General features: G+C 41.0%; 1 long non-coding RNA gene across 1 annotated transcript in view; it reads left to right on the top strand.

The window, feature by feature from the left end:
- The window catches only part of LOC308056312, an 81769-nt gene extending 60340 nt beyond the window's left edge, over positions 1–21429 (top strand). The window contains exon 4 of the long non-coding RNA XR_013924770.1: positions 1–21429. This exon is cut by the window's left edge and continues 20023 nt beyond it. This is a non-coding gene — a long non-coding RNA (uncharacterized lncRNA).

Below are 21429 nucleotides of genomic sequence, written 5' to 3'. Positions count from 1 at the left end.
GCAATAACATTCTGCTTTACAAAGTGGTGGTATAAGTATGCTCACCAGGTGATGAGACAGGATGATCCAGTAAAAGGACGTGATCTTGTATTTACAACTGATTTCTCCTGTATCAGCCTGTCTCCTTGCTCTTGCTGCATAATACAACATAGCATTTACTTTGGTCCTGGAATAAACATGACTTCCTCAAATGGCATTTGATGTGCTGCGAGGTGAGTAGAAAGTGGCAGTTTTGTTACAGCCATGTAAGGTGAAGGGATCTTCCCGCCACAGAAACCAAAGCTGAAGTAATAAGATAAAGGTAATTTGCACTGTAGAGGCACTAAAACCTTATTCATTCAAAGATATTAAGATAAGGGTAATACTTTCCAGTCAAGGGTCTAGCAGTTTTCAAAGATCTATAGCTATACATCTTTTCTCAAAGGTATATTGTCAAACTGGTATATACATAATAAGCATTGTACAATACAGCAATTAGAAAGACTAGAAATAAAGTTTATAGAGGAGAAAAATGTAATTACAAAGTTCCCTGGATATCTTTGGAAAAAAGAGAGAAGTACACATACATAAACCTTAGTTTAAGTCTATAGATGAGTTTATTAGTCACCATGATCCTCTATGTTGGCAAGACAACAAATCCTTAACAATGGCTGAGGACAAATCAAGCTGTAATCATAAATTTCCCATTTAGGTATCTTTCAAAAAAAAATAATATCCTTGCATTATCAATTTATCATCAGCTTTAGGGAACATACCTTAGTGATCTGGTTTTAAGATGTGCTTAGCCTTGGTATTCAGTTGGAAAGCAATTGAACGTTTTAAGATTTCTCATAAAGATGGAAATCAAACAGCTTTCTTAGATGGTATGCCAATCTCTACAAAACATTTCATGGAGAATGTGACCAGTCTAGAGCAAGAGGTATCTTAGGATCTTTACTGTTGCACTTTATCATCCTAGAGTAACACAGATGTCTGGAAAAGCATGGAGCCTTGGGTGCTTCAGTCCAGATTGAATTGCATTGAAACAATTCACGCTGTGATCCAAAACCTGTTGAGGTCAATGGAGAGATTCCCATTCATTTTCAGCAGCTTTTTAATAAGAGCCTTAAAGCTGGCTGTTTTGCTGGCTTAGGCAGACCATGAAACCTAAGTATGCATTTCTCAGAAGAGCTGGAGAACACTGAAACTGGCCTGTTCCCTGCAGCTATACTGAGGATTATGCCTGATTGGCAAAGCTTTCCAGAACATTTAATCTTAAAAATTAATTTGATGGTGCTGCTCAGCACAGGGTAAACACAGCAGCAAAATGTTCTGCAGTATTTATTCACATTTTAAATGGATGGTTGTCAACAGCATTTTCTTTCTCTTTGTTTACCTTTTTGATAAATCATTCTAGTGAACAAGTTTGCTAGCTGGAAGGGGCTGCTGATACAGCAAACCTTAAATTGGTTGCACTCTTCAGTTTATTAGCACTGAAGTCCGTGCATGCTATAGTTAAAGGTGCAGCTGCAGTTTGCATGGTTGTGCACAGTCTGGTTTTGTACTGTCAGCTGTGCTGAGTGGTCTATTTCTCCAGCAGATCACGACATGCGGTATAGCCATTTCAGATTGAGTTGTCTTTGTATCCTATTAAACATAAGGCTGGCACAGCTTTGTCTCGTGGAGTGACTGCCTGGTATAGCTCCCGCTATTGGCAAAATATAGGAAGATGCACCACTTCAACACCTACAAGTTGCAGGGAATTTATGTTTGGTACAGAAAATGCACGTCAATGGGTTTTAAATGCAGTGCCCAGTGGCACCAGGGGAAGTATGAAGGTAGACCGAGTACCTAATTTGTTAATACTCAGTTTACTGAGTCCTTAAAATAATTTCAGATGACACAACAGTTGGTATCTAAGTTTCTTTCAAAGTAAAGACCCTGCTACATACATCCATCACTTTCTTTAGAGGTTTTTTCTTTCTCTGAACAATAAAGCCATGCAATGATAGTTCAGAGGATGACACCAATTGTCTATTGTGAGAGGAAACAGGATGAGTCTGTGATTAATTATCTGGATTTTACATTTTGGACTTTAGAGGTCTGGGCTCTTTTTTTTTTTCCCATTGCTTTTCTGACTGACTTCTAAGAAATCACTCAATCTTCTGCCATAGTTCTCTACTGTGAAACAGGAAGAATCTCCTGATTTTAGGGTGGAATTTGAAGATTAATTTGTTACTACCTGCCATGAAATCAGTTACATTAGGAAAGAGCAGATCAAAATCAAGAAATTGAAAATCTTGCTAAAACAAGGTTTTTTGATACTGTGGTGCCATTGTTCATTTTGCAATAGTTAAGACAACACAGAAGAACACTCACTGTACCCAGGTTTATACACATTTCTGGAAATCTGGGGAAAGAGCTATCACTCCCAGTGGGTAGTTTGCAGGAGGCACAGCCTCCGTGGGAACTTGTGATTGTTTATACTTGTAGTCTGCAATCATTTATGGTCAGAAAGAAGCTGTTCCGGAAAGTCAGTCCTCCTAGCACACCACCCAGAGAAATAGGAAAATAAAGTGGATTTAGTGCACACATTTTCAGCTTTAAAACATCATCCACTGTGAAGGATGTGATTCTTTCTGTATGATCCCCATGGGTAGCATGACAAGACAGCAAACAGGGTACAGCTGAAGGTATTAACTCTGTCCTCACGTACTTGTCCAGGATAGCTCATCTACACAACCACAAAATATCTGCAAGTATTAAGGATACATGAATATTTAGTACATAGAAGTTTGTAAAATTTTCAGTACTCATCAAGACAAGACACTATACTCACAAAACCTGTAAATCAGACAAGCCTCATGAAAGCACAGGTTAGGGTTACCGCTCCTCCAAGTAGTGGTATGTCCCCAGCAGGATATTGCGGCTGGCATGCATGCTGACCTGTCTCCCCCTTCATGATACTGCTGGGCAGATGCGTGCCTGATGCAATTTTAGCTGCATTCTTTAATGTCAGCTTTCCATTTGGATCACAAATAAAGTAGAATACTGTGACTGAAACTGCAGACAGCAACTTCCAGGTTTTTTAATGAATGTTTACCATCCTTCTGTTGGGAGTAAGACATGAAGAGAGACGTCACTTACCCTGAGGCCAAGCAAACCCACCCACCCCTCCCCCATGCCTGAAATCAGGTATTAGGTATTAAATATTAGCGACGTAGCAATCGTTATTACCAAATGTGGGCAGAAAATAGAAAATATGGTAAAAACATTCAAACATATCATTGAAGTCCAGAGAAGGTTGTTTTTTCCTTTGTTTTTGAAGTTTCCTGTTAGCCATTGCAGGTTCTTTCAAACATATCACTGGAGAACGGAGGAAAAAGTGGGAAAGGAGTTGTACACATTTTCCTTTCTTTTTTTAGAACACAAATACTGAGATGCTACACTCATTTTAAATTACCTAGCACAGCTGAATACATTTATGTTCTGCTGGTGCACTATATTTGCATTATGTATTATATGTTCATCTAAGCCTTTTTCAGTCCTGTTAAATAAACTCCCCCAAAACACTGCTAACACCAGAAGTGACAAAGTACCACTGGCTGTCCAGAAAAAAGCTTACAAGATGCATTCTGACTTGAATCTTTAGGGCTTTCCATCTGCTCTACTTCCTGTTGTAAAATTCTTAGTAAGAAAATTTGAAAGGCACAAATATACTGTGCTTTATATAAAAAAATCTGTGGTATTGTAATTCTCAAACATTCAGGACGCTCTCTGCTTTCTGCTCCATGAGCTATTTACAACTTTATATATACAGTTCATGATGCTGAATTTATTCTTCCCCGAAGAAAATCTTGTTTAGAATGGGGTGGCCTGATAGTTCAGTAAAAGGACAATTGCATCTTGCTCTGAAACTGTGAAGTCCTAGAAAATGCCCCTATACCAGAACAGGTCAGCATGTTCCTGGGAGCAACTTACAGCAAATAACGTCTCCTGCAATAAGGCTCATGTCTGAATGCTATGGTTAGTGTTTCATAAAGAGGCTAGGGGAGGAGGTAGGGAAATGCCACTCCTGTGACCTCTACAGAATTTTTTTTTCTAATCATTTCTGGCAGGCCACACTGATGTGTGATGGCGAGCCCCGGTGTCTGCACCCTTCCCACATGCTGTAGGCTGAAAGCCAGAGCCTCACTGCAGCTGGACCCCCTCCCTCAGCTCAGCACCTCCCCACAGCCCCAGCTGTAAGGAGTGCCTTGGTCACCACCACCCCCAGTGAAGAGCATCACCCCCAGCAGGGCTCTGTTCTGCAGAAATCTGGGTCACTTTTGCCAATTGCTTCAGCTTGGCTCTGGTCATACATCTTAGTGGCTTTGGATTTGCCACTGACATGCTGCGTCCCACAGCTTTGTTTTCCTCTGTGTTCAGCTTCCCACCAGTGGCTGCAGCACCACGTCCCACCCAGTTGCACCTGGATGTCACCTGCTTCTGGGGAAGTTTAGGCAGCCCCACCACCCCACACTGGTAGTGCTGGGGGAACCGCACCACCATGGAGAAGGGCAGACCACCTCTGCTTTGCAGAACAGTTAGTGAGGCCTTGTATGTACTTGGATACAGCCCCACACATCCTCCCAGCTCAGGTGGGACAGCGACTCTGTGGAAGCTTTTACAGGACACTGACTTTAACCCTGCTTCTAGCAAAGCCAGCAGCGGAACTGATGATGACTTCAGTACCTGCAGAGCTGAATCTACTGTAAAGGAGTGTGCAGCAGGCAAAACAGGTTCAAAGTGCACAGCAAGCTCCCATAAAGAAGCATCCTTCTTTCATAAACTTGGGAGAGGATATAACTCCTACATGAATGGAAGGAGATGGGTCATAAATTTCTGGGAATCAACCAGTTCTTGTATGGTAGAAATACTTTGAAAGTATATGATTTCATTAAAAAGATTAAATCTATCCCAAGTTTCCAGGAGAAGCAGTATTTCATTTTGGCCTTACTCAGCCACCCTGTGTGGCTTTAAGGGTGTAGGCATGTTAATATATGCTGATTAAAAGCTGTCTCCAAGAAAAGACAAGCAGTAATAAGCCTCCTCACATTCATTTTCTTACCCAGTCTGTCTTGGAGTGCTGTGAGTAGCACTGAGCAAAACCAGATGAAATCGACATATCTGTCACTCTCCCCATCCCTGGACCAGCAGATTCAGAAAGAGCTCAGCTATTTAAATACACACAGTGCTTTAGCATCATACAAACACAAACACCTCCTCATCTTTGTTTCTGAGCAAAGAGGGCTGGACTCATAACATAATCCAGCAGATGATGTTTTAGTGTGGACTGCATGGAGAGAAAACTCCTTGCTTCCGTCACTTCTCTGGCATGTTAAACCAAGCTTGTCTGGGATTAATTTGAGTACTGGGTCTGGCTGTCTCTTGTATTAGCATCCTCAGCAGACCAATAAATACTTTAATTCAAAAAAACGATTCAGGCTAGTGGTTCTGGCTGCTTTCATTGGAACGACTTCCACCAAACAGCAACAGAGCTTGGGGTGGGCCTCTGGCTTTCCAAGAGACAGCAGTCTGGTGCCGACCACATGCTGGCTGTTGCAGAGCCCATTTATTACCACCAGTGCTACCTGCAAATCAACAGCACTAATTCCTGTGTGTGACCAGAAATACACAGCACAGAACAGTGACTACAAGGCACAGAGGAGTCAAACATCCTGGTCTTCCAGCTACTGCTGGGCAACTGCTGATAAAGCGTATTTTTAAACACTAACCTTTCAGTATAACTCCTTAACAAGAAAAAGCTGTCAAAGCTGTCCTTCTTTCTGTTTGTTCCTAAAGATGTACATGTTAGTAGAGAGATTATTATGCCTACAGCAGACTCTTAAACTCTTTGAAGCCACAATGTTTTATTTTTTTGAAAGCCACTGGGTAGCATTGAATAGCAACCATTATCCAGAAAAATTGTTTTTCACCAGTGTCTGACCTTGTAATCCATCCATCCCAAAAGGTTCATTTGTGCTTTTATTATCTCGGTAGCCTCATTTGGGTGTGAATGCAAAGGTGACATTCCTTTGACTTTGTCAGTGACTCAATAGTACTGTCTTTGGGGAAAAAAACCCAAGTTTTTGTGAATTTGGCTCCATCATTTTTATCCTCAGCTAGTTTCTGCATAGATCTACAGGGACTTGGAGACTTCCAGAGGAAATCAAGAATTTTAGGATAAAAGTTTAAAAAATCAGTGAAAAAATTAGAAAGGTCTATCTTCAGGTTATTTCTGCTGTTGAACTACGGTAGGGTGAATAAGTGCTGGTGACACACAAACACACTTGTCTAGAACAACCTGAAATACTGCCAACCAGAAAGCTTATCACTGGTGCTGTTGCAGGGCAGCAGTCAGAACTAAACCAGCTCCTAGCTGCTGGTACTTGACTGTGCATCCTGACTGTGAGAATAGGAAGGCTTCCAGCTCCCAGGGCTGACAAGATGTAGTCCAAATGAAGCATACAAAGTCAGTGACAGGTAGATAGTGGCACCCAAAAATGTAGCTGAGACTGGAAACAGCAATTCCCTTTTTACATCCAGAATGTTAAATGCCAACACACATTTAAAGGAGGGCATGATAACATGCAAAAAGTCACTGAAATTACTATGGAGAGTGCTAGCAGCTGATGTAGTAGGGAAGACTCCTTCATGCCCTGTCATCCTTCAAAAGCACGAAAATTCAAGTGACTTTTTGAAGTCTCTGTGCAGAAGATTTTCCCAAGGCATTTTGATTGCTATGGCTGTTAATCCACATCACGGGAGGACAGAGAAACAGATTAGTGCAGCAGGATGAATTGTATGTTTTTTGTAGCTATACATCTTCTCCGATCTCACCTGACCAGTTGCGAAGGCACGTGATGACACAGCTTGTTGCCAGAAGACGGACAGATATGCGCTTATTCCAGGGCTGAGCCTTTCAGAGAACTGGATATTAGCTCAGTAAAAGGGGCAGGTCCCAGAGGCCAAAGGCTCTTGCAATGAGTGTGTGTCCCCTTCCCTTCAGCAAAGGAGTGTGGGGAATCACAGGTGAGGCAGGTGCTTTCACTTTGCACGCTGTTGTAACCCTCGGCAGCAATTTGCAGATGAGAAGGTCTTGGTGTGTGGCTTAGAAATGTCTGTGCAAAGCAACGATCAGCAGTCTGAATGCAGCAAGCAAAGGAACTGGAGCTTTGCTGCATTTGCCTGCAGGAGACAGTAACGGGGGCACCAATAGTACTGCTGCAGCCAGAACTCATTCATTCGGTGCTTCATGCTGTGCAGATGCATGTTTAAGAGCCACTTTAGTTTCACAGTCACTCAAAAGTCCTCATTGTGTAGTTTATAACATAATCTTAAGCTGCCATCTTGATACCTCTTATCGCATATCCTCTGGGTGATATTAAAATCGAAGACCCCTTTCAGGATTTTTTGGCTGCTTTAATCACATTAAAAAAACCCTTAAATATTCAGATAATGTCAGTATTGCTTTTTCTTTTCCTTGTTTAGACTTCATAATGTTTTCTAATGCTGTCTAGCAGTAGTAAAAATATCCAGGTTAACCACACGTTTTCTTTATACAGAACCATGGACGTGAGCTTAAATGTATGTCTGCAGGAGGATTTCATTTAAGATTTGGGTAGTGAAAAGTGGAATGTTTGCCCTCTGCGAAGGTCAAAATACAGGTGTCGTCTTGCCAAATATAGAGAACCCATAAACAGAACTGCATAGACATTATAGCCTACATTGTGTTTATCTGCAAGTTTAAAAGCAACATTATGTATCAAAACTGTGTTTTTCAGCCCTTATGCAGTGTTGCATTCTGCCCGTGTGAGTGAGCAGTGGATACATGTGGAGCTCTGCCTGGGCACAGGAAAGCCACCTGGGAGCTTATGGGTTAGAGGACAGACCAGTGGGGGTGATACTGCAACGGGTGTCCGCTACAAAGACAACCTGCTCAGGAGGAATAACTAGAGGAGGGACATCTCAAACGGGAAGAAGCCTTATATTCAGAGGACCTGAGACACTGAACTACCCTGGTATCTGGAGTGGCAACATAGCAGGGCACAAGCAGTCCAAAAAAGTTTCTGAAGTGTGATGACAACACATGTGGTTGGGAAGCCAAGCAGGAAAGATGCTTTGCTGGACCTCACATTTGCAAACAAGGAAGAACTAGTCAGAGATGTGAAGACTGGGGCAGCCTTGGCTGCAGTGAGCATGAGATGGTAGAGGTCAGGATCCTGAGAAAGACTAACACAGCAAACAGGAGGATCGTAGCCCTGGACTTCTGGACAGCAGACTGTAACCCCTCCAGAGATCTGCTTGGAAGAAGGAAGAACCCCATGGGAAACAGCCCTGGAGAGAAAAGGAGTCCAGGAAAGCAACTTGATTTTCAGGGATCACCTCCTCCAAGCTCAAGAATGGTCCGCGCCAACAAGCAGAAACCAAGCAAAGGGGGCAGGAGGCCAACGTGGATGAGCAAGGAGCTCCCAGTTAGACTTGGGCATAAAAAGGAGGTAGACAGGAGATGGAAGACAGGGTCAGGACCTAGAAAGAGTAAAGAGATGCTGTCTGAATGTGGAAGCATCTGTTCAGGAAAGCCAAGCTCACTTGAAGTTTAATCTAGCAGGGGATATGACGGTAAAAAAGGAAGAGTTCTACAGGGTCATCAGGAATAAAGGGCATCCTAGACAAAATGTGACCACATGGAGCCCAGATTTGATGGCAAAGAATACAGAAAAGGCCAAGTTGCTCTGTGCTGTGTTTGCCTCATCCTTCAGGAACCCCAGGTCCCTGAGTCCAAGGGGAAAGTCCAGGACCATGTGGACTTGCCTTTCCTTGAGGACAATCAAGTTAGGAGCATTAAACAAACTGGACTTACACAAATACACGGGATCTGACGGGATGCACTGAGTGCTGAGGGAGCTGTCTGATGTCATTGATTGTGGAGTCTCCACCAGTGGAGGAATGCAAAATCCAGCTGAACATAGCTTTCAGCAACCTGCTTGACCTGACCCTGCTTTGAGCAGGGAAGGTGGACTAGATGTCCTCTAGACAAGGTCCATTCCATCTCCAACCATTCTGTGGTCCTGTAGAGGCAGAGTAAACAGTGCTCCAGCTTCTCAGCCTGCCACAGCTGGCTTAATGGGAGGGAGCATGTTTCTCTCAGGCAGGGCTGCTGAGCTAGTCTTCTTCCATTCCATTTCCATCATGCAGCCAGGGAGGTCTCCTAAAGAAGATAATGAAGAGCATTCAACAAGGTTAAGAAAACAAATTCCCTGAATTTCTGGCACAGGCCATGGAAGCAGAGATACATCAAGATCTTTTTATATAAGCATTTGTGCTTAGGAGTGTAACCCAACTATTAAATGACAGGAGTGAGGAAGAAACCTCCCCACTGGGCTGTTTTCTCCATAATTAGCAATTACTGGGGCTTCTGCACTTTCCTTTGAAGCACCCCACAACTGGGTGCTGGCACTCAGCCAGGGAAAGGATGCTGAGATACTGCTAATTTATGAAGCACAGGAAATACCAAATTACCTTTATTAGTTTTAATCTAGGTTTAAAGACTGACTATCCTAGAGGCAAGCCCTTAAGTGTCATCTGAAAAAAAAATCGTGTAAATTGAGCTTGTTCCAAATTTGAAAGTGTTTAAGAAGTTTTCCTATGTTTTCTAATATGTACATTAAGTTGGAAATGAAAATGCTCTCCTTTTCATCCACTGTTCCTCCCACTTCATTGTTGAATTTATGCAAATATGTCCAGCATGCTTCTGTTGCTCTATTCCCTTACTCTCCAACCTCTCATCTTCTCCTCACCTTGTCTTTTTGGGAAGGGGTGGAATTGTGAGCTTCTAGGTCTCCCACAGCATATGGGTTACACGAGCAGGCTCCTCAGACACTGCCTTACACCACTGTCATGACAGCCAATGCCCCGGCTATTTGGAGTGAAGGCAGAGGGAAATGCATATTTCTTTCCATACAAGTCACAGACCTTGAGTATTCTAAAGCCAGCAACGACAGAGTTAAACAAGATTGTGAAAGCAGGTTTTTCAGAGCCCAGACTACATTTGCAGCTTGAAAGCATACTGTAGCTTTGAGGAAAGTTTTTCATTATTGGACAGGATCCAGCATCTCGCCATCTATGTTACAGTTTGCTCAAAGGCAGGCAGATTATGAAGAAATAGCAGCCACATCTGTGGCAGCTACATTTATCCCATCTGCTTTTTATTTTATCAACTGGGAAAGTAAAATCCTAGTCATCACACAAGACAGTTTTATAAGGATTAGTGCAAATAATTTGGCACTGAAAAAACATACACATAAATGTTTTTCCTTCTGGATGAAACATTTTAAAATTACATTTTGAATGTATTTAATTACAGTTACAAGCTTTCACCATTTATTCCAAGTCATTATAGTGCTTATAAGCTTCATCCAAGTGGTTCTGTGCCTCCCTTGCCCGAATAATTTTTGGAGCAGGTTACTAAAAGATGTTACCACACAGCGGTCTTTAATATGGCACGGGTCTGGATGCCCCCATTTTACCTTTGCTCAGGTCAATGCCATTAGTGCCACCAGGTGAAGGTAGGAGGTTGGTGTAAATGTGGAGAGTAAGAAGGAACAGCGAACAGGAGAAGCAGAGGGACAGAAGATACAGCTCCACAACAATTTTTTTTCTGTCACTGATATGTGTCCAGGGTATCACTGGTAACCACATCATGCAGTACTGTCTATAAAACAGCCAGGCACTTCCCTGTGATCTCATTATGTGATTAACCTAAGCACAAATAACCTCACTTGTCTAGAAGGTAGAAACCTTTCCTTTCTGGTTTAGCTCTGCAGGCACTGCACATTTGTTCCCATGCCAACACCGGTTAATTGATTTCTTCTCCCTCTTTTTTTGTTCAGCTCTCCTCCTTCTTTCCTGTGTATTTCTCTAAAGAAGTCATAAGCTCAAACAAAACAAGGGGTTTACTATAATAAACAAGTCAATGTTGTTTATGTCTCCTCTTCCTAATAATTTTGCAAATCCTGTCCTATACCTTTTTCAGTTCAGGTAAACCTTTCTTAAGCATGGGCAACAAGAAATTTGCATAGTGTGCTGAGGAAATGTTGCCAATGCCTTGTATAATGACGTTAATATGTTCTTATATCTACTGGAATTGATTCATGCATCAGAGAGTTGCTGATCTCCCCAGGCACAGAGAAACTGCATCTTTGGGACAAAAGCACAGTGTGTTCAGTTCTTACTTGCTGTGTCCTGCATGGAGTACATTTGAAAGCCCTTTCAAAAGGATGCTAGTGTTACTGTCCCCAGTTTACAAAGGCAATTCAGACAATGAAATAACTTGCCCAAAGCCATAGAGCAGGCTGATAACTAAAATTAAGTGAAGACTATGTGTGCCTTGACCAGTAAATGCTTTGTCTTCTAGGTCACACATGTCAAAGAGAGATCAGACAGGCATTTCTAATCTAAGGACTAGAAAAAATAAGGTGAAATCTTGTAACTGAGGAGGACAGAACATCTTTTCTATGGATAAAACAGAAAGTGAACCCTGTATGAAATTCTGTTGACTTCTCATCCATATGACTTTTGAAAAAAAAAACCAGGAAACATGCCAGAGCATAGCATTGCTTTACAGTCACATTGGGTCGTTCCTTCGCAGAGTACAGGCTATCCTTGCCAGGTCAGAAATTATTTCCAGCTTGCAAGCAGACAACTAGCTCTGTTACGGGCCCAAGTAATATTGCATAGCCCTGATTCTGCAAGACTTAAATTTTTTACTTTATCCACCATGATTAACAGCAGCTGCTTACATGGCTTTTCATTAAGTACTCAAATGAGTCTTTGAAATATTTCATCAAATTCATTGGGAGCTGAAAAATGAGAAGCCTCTGAGTTTGGGACATCTGTCCCAACCCGCTATTCTCCACTAGGTTTCTTAAAATGTTGTTATTGACACCTTTCTCTGAAACAAAAAAAAAGCACATCCACCTGGTGCATCAGCCACTCCTCACATTTTTGTGTCTTCTGCAGACATGCTGAGGATCATTCTGTCCCATCTTTCTTGTCATTAAAGAAGATGGTAAACAGGATTGGAACCATTATTGCCATGGAGGGAAACCCTTGTGACTGGCCTCCAGCTGGGCTTAATGCCACTTATGACAGCCCTTTAGGTCTGCTCATTCAAAACACCTCACCATTTACTTATCTAACCCACACTTCACCAGTTTGTCTATAAGGATGTTATAGGATACAGCATCAGACATCTAGCCAAGTCCAGAACAACATATGCACTCCTCTTCTCATGTCCATTGAGCAAGTCACTTCATTGTAGAAAACCATCAGGTTGGTCAGGCATGATTTCCCCTCCATAAATCCATGCCAAGCACTCCTGGTCACCTTATCTGTAAATGGCTTCTGGGATTACTTGCCCCATTGCATCATGGACAAAGTGTAGGTCCAATTCTTAAAAATGGTTCCTAACCTGACTGTCCTCCACTGAGTGTGGACTGCCTTAGGAGCCTGGAATACCTGAGGGTGTTGTATTGGTAAAGAGAGAGAGGAGGAGGGTATTAAGAACTTCAGCCCTCTCCACATCTTTCTCCACCAAGGGCCCTGCCCTATTTAGCAGTGGGGCCATGATTTCCCTAGTCTGCCTTTTGCTGCTGCTATTCCTGTAGAAACCTTTCTTGTTGCACTTCACATGTCTTTCCAGATTCAACACCAGGTGAGCTTTGGCATTCCTGAACAGATGCTTCCATGTTCAGACAGCATCTATTTTTCCTAGGTCCCCTGACCCTACTTCCATCTCCTGTCCACCTCCTTTTTATGCCCAAGTCTAACTGGGAGCTCCTTGCTCATCCACGTTGGCCTCCTGCCCCCTTTGCTTGGTTTCTGCTTGTTGGCGTGGACCATTCTTGAGCTTGGAGGAGGTGATCCCTGAAAATCAAGTTGCTTTCCTGGACTCCTTTTCTCTCCAGGGCTGTTTCCCATGGGATTCTTCCTTCTTCCAAGCAGATCTCTGGAGGGGTTACAGTCTGCTGTCCAGAAGTCCAGGGCTACGATCCTCCTGTTTGCTGTGTTAGTCTTTCTCAGGATCCTGACCTCTACCATCTCATGCTCACTGCAGCCAAGGCAGCCATGAATCCTCATATCCCCAGCTAGTTCCTCCTTGTTTGTAAGCATGAGGTCCAACTAAGCACCTCTTTTCTTGGCTCTTTGATCACCTCTGACAGGAAGTTGTTTAATCTTGCACTGGAAATGTCTTGAATTTCAGGTCTATTGCTCAAAAATTGTAAGTAAAGAACACTTCACTTTGGAGATAATAGCTTGTAGTTTCATGGATGTAAGTGTCTGCTAATTGGATAAATGCTGGACTCAACCTAAAATACACATCTGTAGTTTTTTCTTGCTGCACAAATCAGGCTTGGATACAGGGTTGAGGATTACAGTGACTTATTCCTCAAACAAAATTGGCACAGATGTCAGTTCTTCCACTCCATCAAGCAGTGGAATGACAGTTCAGTTTGTCAGCATGTTGTCTGTTTTAGGAACAAGACATATATTCTACTGGACTGTGAATTACAGAAAAAGGTAAATACAGCTTTGCATTTTTGAAACATGTTTAATGCATAGATTTGTGAATCTGTATCCAATGACATGGACCTTAAACTTACATTTGTACTGTGTTAATTTGCCATCTTATTTTACTACATCTAATTTGCTGTTTACACTTGGTTTTTTTGCTTTTTCCACTAGTAACTCCGCTGTGAGGAAGACTTTCGTAGTGTATCCATGAAAGATGTTATTATCTTTCATAACATCTTTCAGGGATGGTCTCTGAAATGGAACTAATTCTTGCTCCGCTTCCTACTTAATTTTTAACTTACATTAATAGTTGAAGAGATTTTCTTTGTTTTGGTTTGGGGCTTTTGGGGACAGGCAGGGGGGATTATGTGACTTTTGTATATAAACCAGAATGGAGGGATTCTAAAATAATTTTGTCTGCCAGTCTGTATTTAATAAGCAAGTTTACCTGGGATATGGGGTGAGGTCTTTTTTATTTCAGTTAATGCAGAACCACCATGTAGGATGGGGCATTACCCTTTTACCATCATTAGCTCTGCTGTCTTGACTTACTGAAAAGTTCTGGTTGGAGGAGGAAAAGAAAGGAACATGAGTGCAGAAGAGGGGAGACAGGAATGCTGTAGTGCATCCCACAAGTCATCAAGAAATCAACACGTACAGTACTACTGCTGTAGGCTTGGAGCATGGTCTTAATGCTGTGATAGATCCAGCCTTATGACACAAGTGACAGCTGCTTGGGGAACAGTCCCTGCTAGTATTGTCTTCTCACAAAAAAATCTTTCATCCTGTTGGCAGAAATGCCTTGAATCATGAGGGCTGCAGTGAACAATGCAGCTTTTGCTGCCCAGCAAGCCTTCAAGAAGTATTTTGTTCTCCATTTTCTACCAGATTTCCCAGTCTTGCTCCTTTGGCATGTTGCCAACTTCTGCTATAAAGTAAATCAGTTCTGTGCCTGTTCTTAGACAGAAGGTGACACTTGCTAAGTTTAAAAAGCTCTATAACTGTAAAATGCTTCTTTATTACTACACATGCACAACAAAAGAGTCCAACATCTAAACCCTTTTCCAAGCAAGTAAGTTTTTTAGCATAGGAAAGTTAAACACAATTTCCATTTTCTCAGCTCCAGTTAAGTCCAGTGTATTCAAACTTGGAGCAAAGTGTATGTACTGATACACCCATTTGACTTGTGTGACAGATACCTTGACAACTTATATTTTACCAATACATTTTATTTTATTGATAAATTATTTGGTTAATAAGTTAAAAATTCTAGAATTAGTGTCTTTACTTGCATATTTAAAGAGACGCTGTAGTGTTTTCTTTCAGAAGAAGGTACGTGGAAGGCAGTGAAAAAAAGAACAGATGTAAGGTAAAGGTGACCTCTATGTTAAGTCTTTACTATTCAAGGCGGGTATGGAAATAAAACAAAATTATGTTGTTCCTGGAAAAACCTGGGACAGTGAGGAGTGGCTTGTTTATCTGTGCTAACTAGTTGCCTGCTGCAGTGTTGAGACTGAAGCTGTCAGCCATAGGAAATGCTTCAGAAGTTGATTGTACGTGTAAGATCTCACGGGAATATAGTTCAGCCACCACCATGCTGAAGTGGGTCCGTTCTGTCTCTCTTTACTGTGCTTTCAGTCAACTCTCAGCATGCTTTACAGAATTCATATGGAGATGGGAAGTGCGTAGAAATCACAGCATAAAACGATTTTTTCTGGAGTTCTGGAAATTAAAACCAGCTACAGGTTATGATATATATATTCAAGACACTAATACTGCTTGCTCCTGGCTAGGTGTTGATTGTGTAAAGAATCAAATCTGTGTTGTCTTTTCTCTCCAGGATAGAACTACCCCATGACAAAGCTAGTAGAGTCCCGCATGACTGTTTCACAGAGCCATAGCTTTATCAGTGATGACAGAACTGAGAAAAAGGTGTATTTCATACATACAGTTCTTAACAATTTATTCAAGTTCTTTAAGATCTATCCAGACTTAGCCCTCTTTTCTGACATATTAACTTCTATAGTGAAGAACACAACTGAAAACAGAGAGGCAGCTGCAGTCACTATCCTGCATACTTCCCCATACTCTGACAGGAGCTCTGTCCTCCAGCTCTCCTAACTGGCATCTCTTCCACAGCAATACGACTCACTGTCATGGAGCATGACAGGGTTTCCAATAAAATGCATTTCATCTCTTTCTCTGGGAGATGGATAACTTAAATGCTTCAGTGCAAGTACCCCTGCCTATTGACATTTAATATGACCTTCATGCTGTACTCATTTCTGCAAGAAGAGTTTAAAGGTCAGGGAAAGCAGCAAGCATGGTTGAGCAAGCAGATGAGAGCACCTTTACATCAGTAAAAACAGATATCAGGCAATTTGTAACAGAAGTAGTGCATAATTAGCCCTTCTGTGAATAAGGACAGGTCTATCAGCTTCTAGAAGATATTTATAGACAGAAATTAAGTTTAATAGCTAAGAGTTTTTAAAAACAAGGAGTCCTAACATGGTCCTGGTACAAGTTGTGCACCTGGACAAGCATCTTATTCCTCTACCAAAATCAAACGGAAATATTTCAGGAGTTTTGGTACTTAATTGCACTGCATCCAATTTAAACAGCAGGCGGAACTGCCTAAAAGCTGATAGAGACCTAACAGATAAAGTTCATTTGATGCCAGATTACACTAGGTCACGGAAAGTGGAGTTGAATTTAATGGACTTGACCCAGGTTGGACTCTATGATCTTTATGGGTCCTTTACTTGAGATATTCTATGAATCTATGATTCTAAATTCAAACTAAGGGAAGATTTCATTGCAGAACAATTGCATTCAGGAAATCAAAACCAGTGCAGAGATTTTTTTGCAGAACTGCTTTCCTTGTTTCTCTGTGCTTGTTTCTAGAGGACTTCTGATCCAAACCTTTGGAAAATATTTTCCTTAGAACATGGATTTTCTTCTTGGAATGCAGTGGAGCTGGAAGACAGCACGCAAGAATTTGCATTTGGCTTTGCATTGTCCAGACCAGATGACTGAATTGAAAAGGAATTAAAGTTTTATATCTCTTAGCTTGAACTTTACATGCAGATAATGTGTGGGATGTTTGAGACTCTTATTACAAAGCCGGGGGGTTTCAGCTGGGAGTACATCAACTTGAAAAGATGACCTTATTTGTGCCTTTACCAAAGCACTTTTGTGAAATACAGATATTTGTAGGAAATATAGTCAAATGAAGATGCTTTGTGGATTAAAAATTTCTGACCTGCTTGTCTGGCCACATTGTATATCTTGTGTTATTTTCCATGAGTGCAGAGGATCTCTACACATTCTGCCAAGGTTAGCTGGGTGGGTTGTGTAAGCCAACTTAAATGGACCATTTCTGCTGGTTAGTCTTGAATTATGGCCTCAATTGTGTCACTCTTTCAGGGAACAAAGGTACGGTTATCCCATCTTTAAGAAGAGAGAGAGAGAGAGAGAGAGCACAGTTATGTTTCAGGTTCTTTCCATCAAAGTTTCCATCAACCGATAATACAAAAGGCAAAAAATATGGACATAGTGTATGTGGTCATAGTACTGAAGTGTTCTTGATCTGATAGTCCTGCTTGCATTTTTTGACATTCACATTTTTACTCCCAATGAAGCATGAGATTCTTTAATCCTTTTGGTACTTACTAGTGTTTTCACATGTAGTAATGAAAGGTAGATTAAACATTTTCAATATAAAATAAAAGATAGGACTTAGGGTATATCTCTAACATTGCTTGTCTGATCACAAGCACATATGATATAGCTTCACATTACCAGCCCATTTTAAAAATGTATCTAGATTTTAACAAAGCTTATCCAGACCTTGCCCTGTCAATCATTATTCCTCCAAATAATTTTCAACGTTTTAAAGTCCAATTAAGTCTTCTTCTTTTCTGTGTTCTAGATAGTCCAAGTAGAGCAGCACTTGTAATGTTTTAGTTTGGATGTGCACACCAAACTGCGGCATGCTGACTTTTTCCTACATTTTCTATGAGGATTAGAAAACTTCAGGATAAAAATACTGTTTTACTTTAGGTGTAGCTGAAGTATTAAGGACAACAGAGCAGTCACAATTTATCATTATCAAATATATCTGTGAAGTAAACGCTGAACTGAAATGGCAGTGTTTGTGTGTCATTGTATTCTGAAGAACCATAGACCCACACAAGTGGTGGGACTTCACATCTCCTGCCAGCCATTTTAATGTACAAAAGAGGAGACTAACTCCATATAATTCCAAATTAAGAGACATGGTCAGAAAATCAACTTTTACATTATTATTCTTGAAATTGATTCAGAACTCCTCAATCATAAAGCCAAATTATCAATGCATTGCTCTGTTATGACCCCTTGAAGAGAGGATGGGGCAACCCAGCATTTGCACTGATAGAGTTCTGGTGTGGGTTTAAATCCTCCCATTAGACATGCTCATCTCCATTTTCATACTGCTTAGATCGGTGTGTAAGTACTGAATGCACTACTTTAGCACTACTAAAACCAGCAACTTGCTTATCTGCATTTATGTTGTAGTGTATCCACCAGTTGCATGAAGCTTGCTACTGCTTACTTTAGCACAAAAGTGACCACAACACACAGTTTAGTTGGTCGGCCATTGTATTATTTAGCATATTGACCTACTGCCTATGTATCCAGTATGACTGATGCCTGTAATATGAAATTAACCAGAACACTTAGTCCAGTCTGAAATGTCTTGTTCATTTCTCTTTACATTTCATGGGTATGTTCTTCTTTCCTTTTGGCTTTTGGACATGATCCTTTTCCCCAACACACATATGTTGAAGTCAGAGTGAACAAGTCCCATGCTTTCATTTTAAAAGGCAGTTTGATACTACCCCAGGGAACCTTCAAGTTTTTGCACTGTACCCACTCACCTTAAGACTGGGCAGCTGTGTCGTGCAGCAGAGGCAGAATCAAGGCAGGAGTGCTGCTGGTATATTTACCGCTGTCTGTATTCCTGCAGCTCAAACCATCCTTTTCAATCACTACTAACAGATGGTGTCCCCTGTCACACCCCAACAGCTGTGTGTGCTGTGTCAGCTTTCAGGATAAAACTATCATGGATGAAGCCATCAGAATGATTACCTTAAAATATGTTTTACTATACTTTGATCTGGCATCTTGTGTACTGCATTTTTGTGTTTGACTTTCTAGCAAGCTCACCTTAAGCTGTGAAACTCAACTTTAAACTCATCATTTGCAAAACAGAAGCCTAGAGCTCAGAAACCTATTAAAGATGGTACCAAGTGCCCTTGCAATGCCACTTGCCACTTCTCTCATCACTCTTGGATGCCAGTCCAATAGGTTGTCCCAAGTTTCTGCAAATGATCCCTTTGCCATCCTTCACACTAAGATGTTTTTGGGACAGCCAAACAAATCCACAACTGACCTGACTGGTGCTTCAACAGGAAGGTTGGACTGAGTGACCTCCAGACACATTTCTATGTACTACCTCCGAGGTACATAGACACAGAACACAGTGTCTGTGGATGGAGATTTTCTGTTTGTTAGTTATTGCTTCTCAGAACAGACAGCACTTATTGTTTAGGTTTCCTATTGCATGATATCAAAATGGCTGACTGACTGCTCTGGCCTTGTGCTGTGAAATTGCCCCCTTGAGCAGAACTAGCAGATAGCTGCAGTATGTTGGAGACATGCTTAAGCATGTTGTGCCTCAAAAGATGAAGAAAGTTATGTTCATTGTGATCATGAAGACATAGACAAAAAGATTAATAGGCTATTCAGAAAGAACCTGAGCAAACCACTGTAACAGGAATTGCATGAAACAGAAGATGACAAATAAGGATTAAAGTAAGACATTCTGTATAATTATCATGTTGTCTGCAGTACTCCACAGAACTGCAGAACCACTGCAGAGAGAAAAAAAAGACAAAGAGACACATGTGCAGAAAAAGGTGTGTTCTGCAAAACAAGTTCAGACAACCCTTAAAAATGAATGGTTGAGACTACAGAGAAAGAAGCAATCTGTGACAGTTGTATAGCATGTGTGGAAATGGAGAAGAATGCCTTTCAGACCAGTACTAATGCAACAAAGATCATGTAGAGTAGGTGAGACTAGAGTGCCTTGACTTGCATATCGTAATACTGGGACTCGGAGGACAGCAGGTAATAAGTTCTATCAACTTAATTTTAAAAGAAAAATCGTCAACAGTACCAAAAGATGGAGGTTTTCTTTAGAGCAAATAACTTATAGGAATAGAAGTGTGGAGAGCAAACTAAGCATTAGTTCTAAGTTAGCTTTTATTTAAAGAGTCCTTAAGGCAAAATTCTTGTTGCCTAGCAGCAGTGTGTCCCCTTGTAACATAATTTGGTAAACGTAGGAGACAGTCTCCAATGTCCTACTCACTGTAGCCTTACTTTAAGTGACCACACACTTTATTTATTTGATAGATGTCTTGTGGTTGCTATGGCTAAGCCCTGAAATATTTCCCAGATGTCTTAGTGATGTCCCAGTATCAGAAAACCTATGTGCTGCAACTTCTTTGAAAGTTATCAGGTTCATGTTGATTATGATTCATTGTTTAACATATCCTGGAATATTTTCCTTCCCTATTAAATGTTTCTATAGAATATGTTGTACACTAACCTTTCTGGAGGTAATGACGAAGTTACTTTATATTCAGTCTATGTTAGCATTAGCTTGCAAAATGAATGGCTGATTGACGTTTAGCAGCAAATTCATGCAAGACTATATTCTTTTCTCCATCTTTGATATCTTGTTATCTGCAACTGGATAGAGCTGGACAACAATGGAAGACTTCTCACATAGGTAAACCGAGGCCAATTTTTTCAGCAGAACAATCCCTGAAATAACTTTGGCAATGTAACAAGAGGTTTATCTACCCCAGCAACCTCCTTTCTGTATAGAACAGAGGCCCTGGACTTCTTTCTAGGGCCCCCTAACTACATTGAAATATGACATTAACTTACAGAGTTATTTAATGTTTCAAAAATACTTAAACCCAGTTTAATTTAATCCTAATCCATATTTACACTTCTGAGCTTTTCAGTTTTGTTCCACAAAAAGGTCCAGTCTTGGTATTTTAAATAAAGTTGTGTTCATCCTCACAATAAAATTTATAGAGATTGTTTTTCTGCTCTGTGAAAAAAATCCTGAGAATAAAGAACCAGACTAGCATGGGAAAAACATGGTCTAGTGAAATTCTTAGATAGAAACAGGCAGCAAGTCCAGCTTTAAAAAAAGTGTTTTGGTGATTCTTAGCGCTGCCAGCCACACATACCTATTTACATGGGTCTGAGTCCCATTTTCAAGACGTCTTTAGCTCTCCAAGGAGAATGTACAACCTCTAAACACGGCCATAGATCTTGATCTTATTACTGAAAGATAGGTATCTTAGGAGGCTTTCAGAAGATATGAGTAAATGCTTAGAGTGGTAAACCATGTAATCAGCCAAAGGTAACAACATGCACAGAAACTGCTGTACATTATAGACAACTTACATCTGATGAATTTTATAAGTATTATATGACTTTAAGTATTTGGTATTCACTAATAGCAGAAAACATATTTCCACACCATGTCTAAGAACCAGCAGAACAGTGGCTTTATAAGCCATTAAAACATATTTCCTCTAAATAATATTTAGAAGCAAAGCCACAGAAACCAGAAAGGTCAACCAAAGGGCTTGAGAGACCTTTCTGATGAAAGCTGCCCCTCCAAAGGCACTGTGGCTGTGGGCACAGACCTTGACAGGTTCAGCCCTTACAGCAGTTTCTGCAGAGACTGACCTTTTAACTGTGCTTCTC

The sequence above is a fragment of the Falco punctatus genome (genome assembly GCF_963210335.1).
Source record: "Falco punctatus genome assembly, chromosome: Z".
In the NCBI taxonomy this organism is placed as follows: Eukaryota; Metazoa; Chordata; class Aves; order Falconiformes; family Falconidae; genus Falco; species Falco punctatus.
The sequence above is the reverse complement of the archived record's forward strand: the minus strand, read 5'-3'. Positions and strand labels throughout refer to the sequence as shown.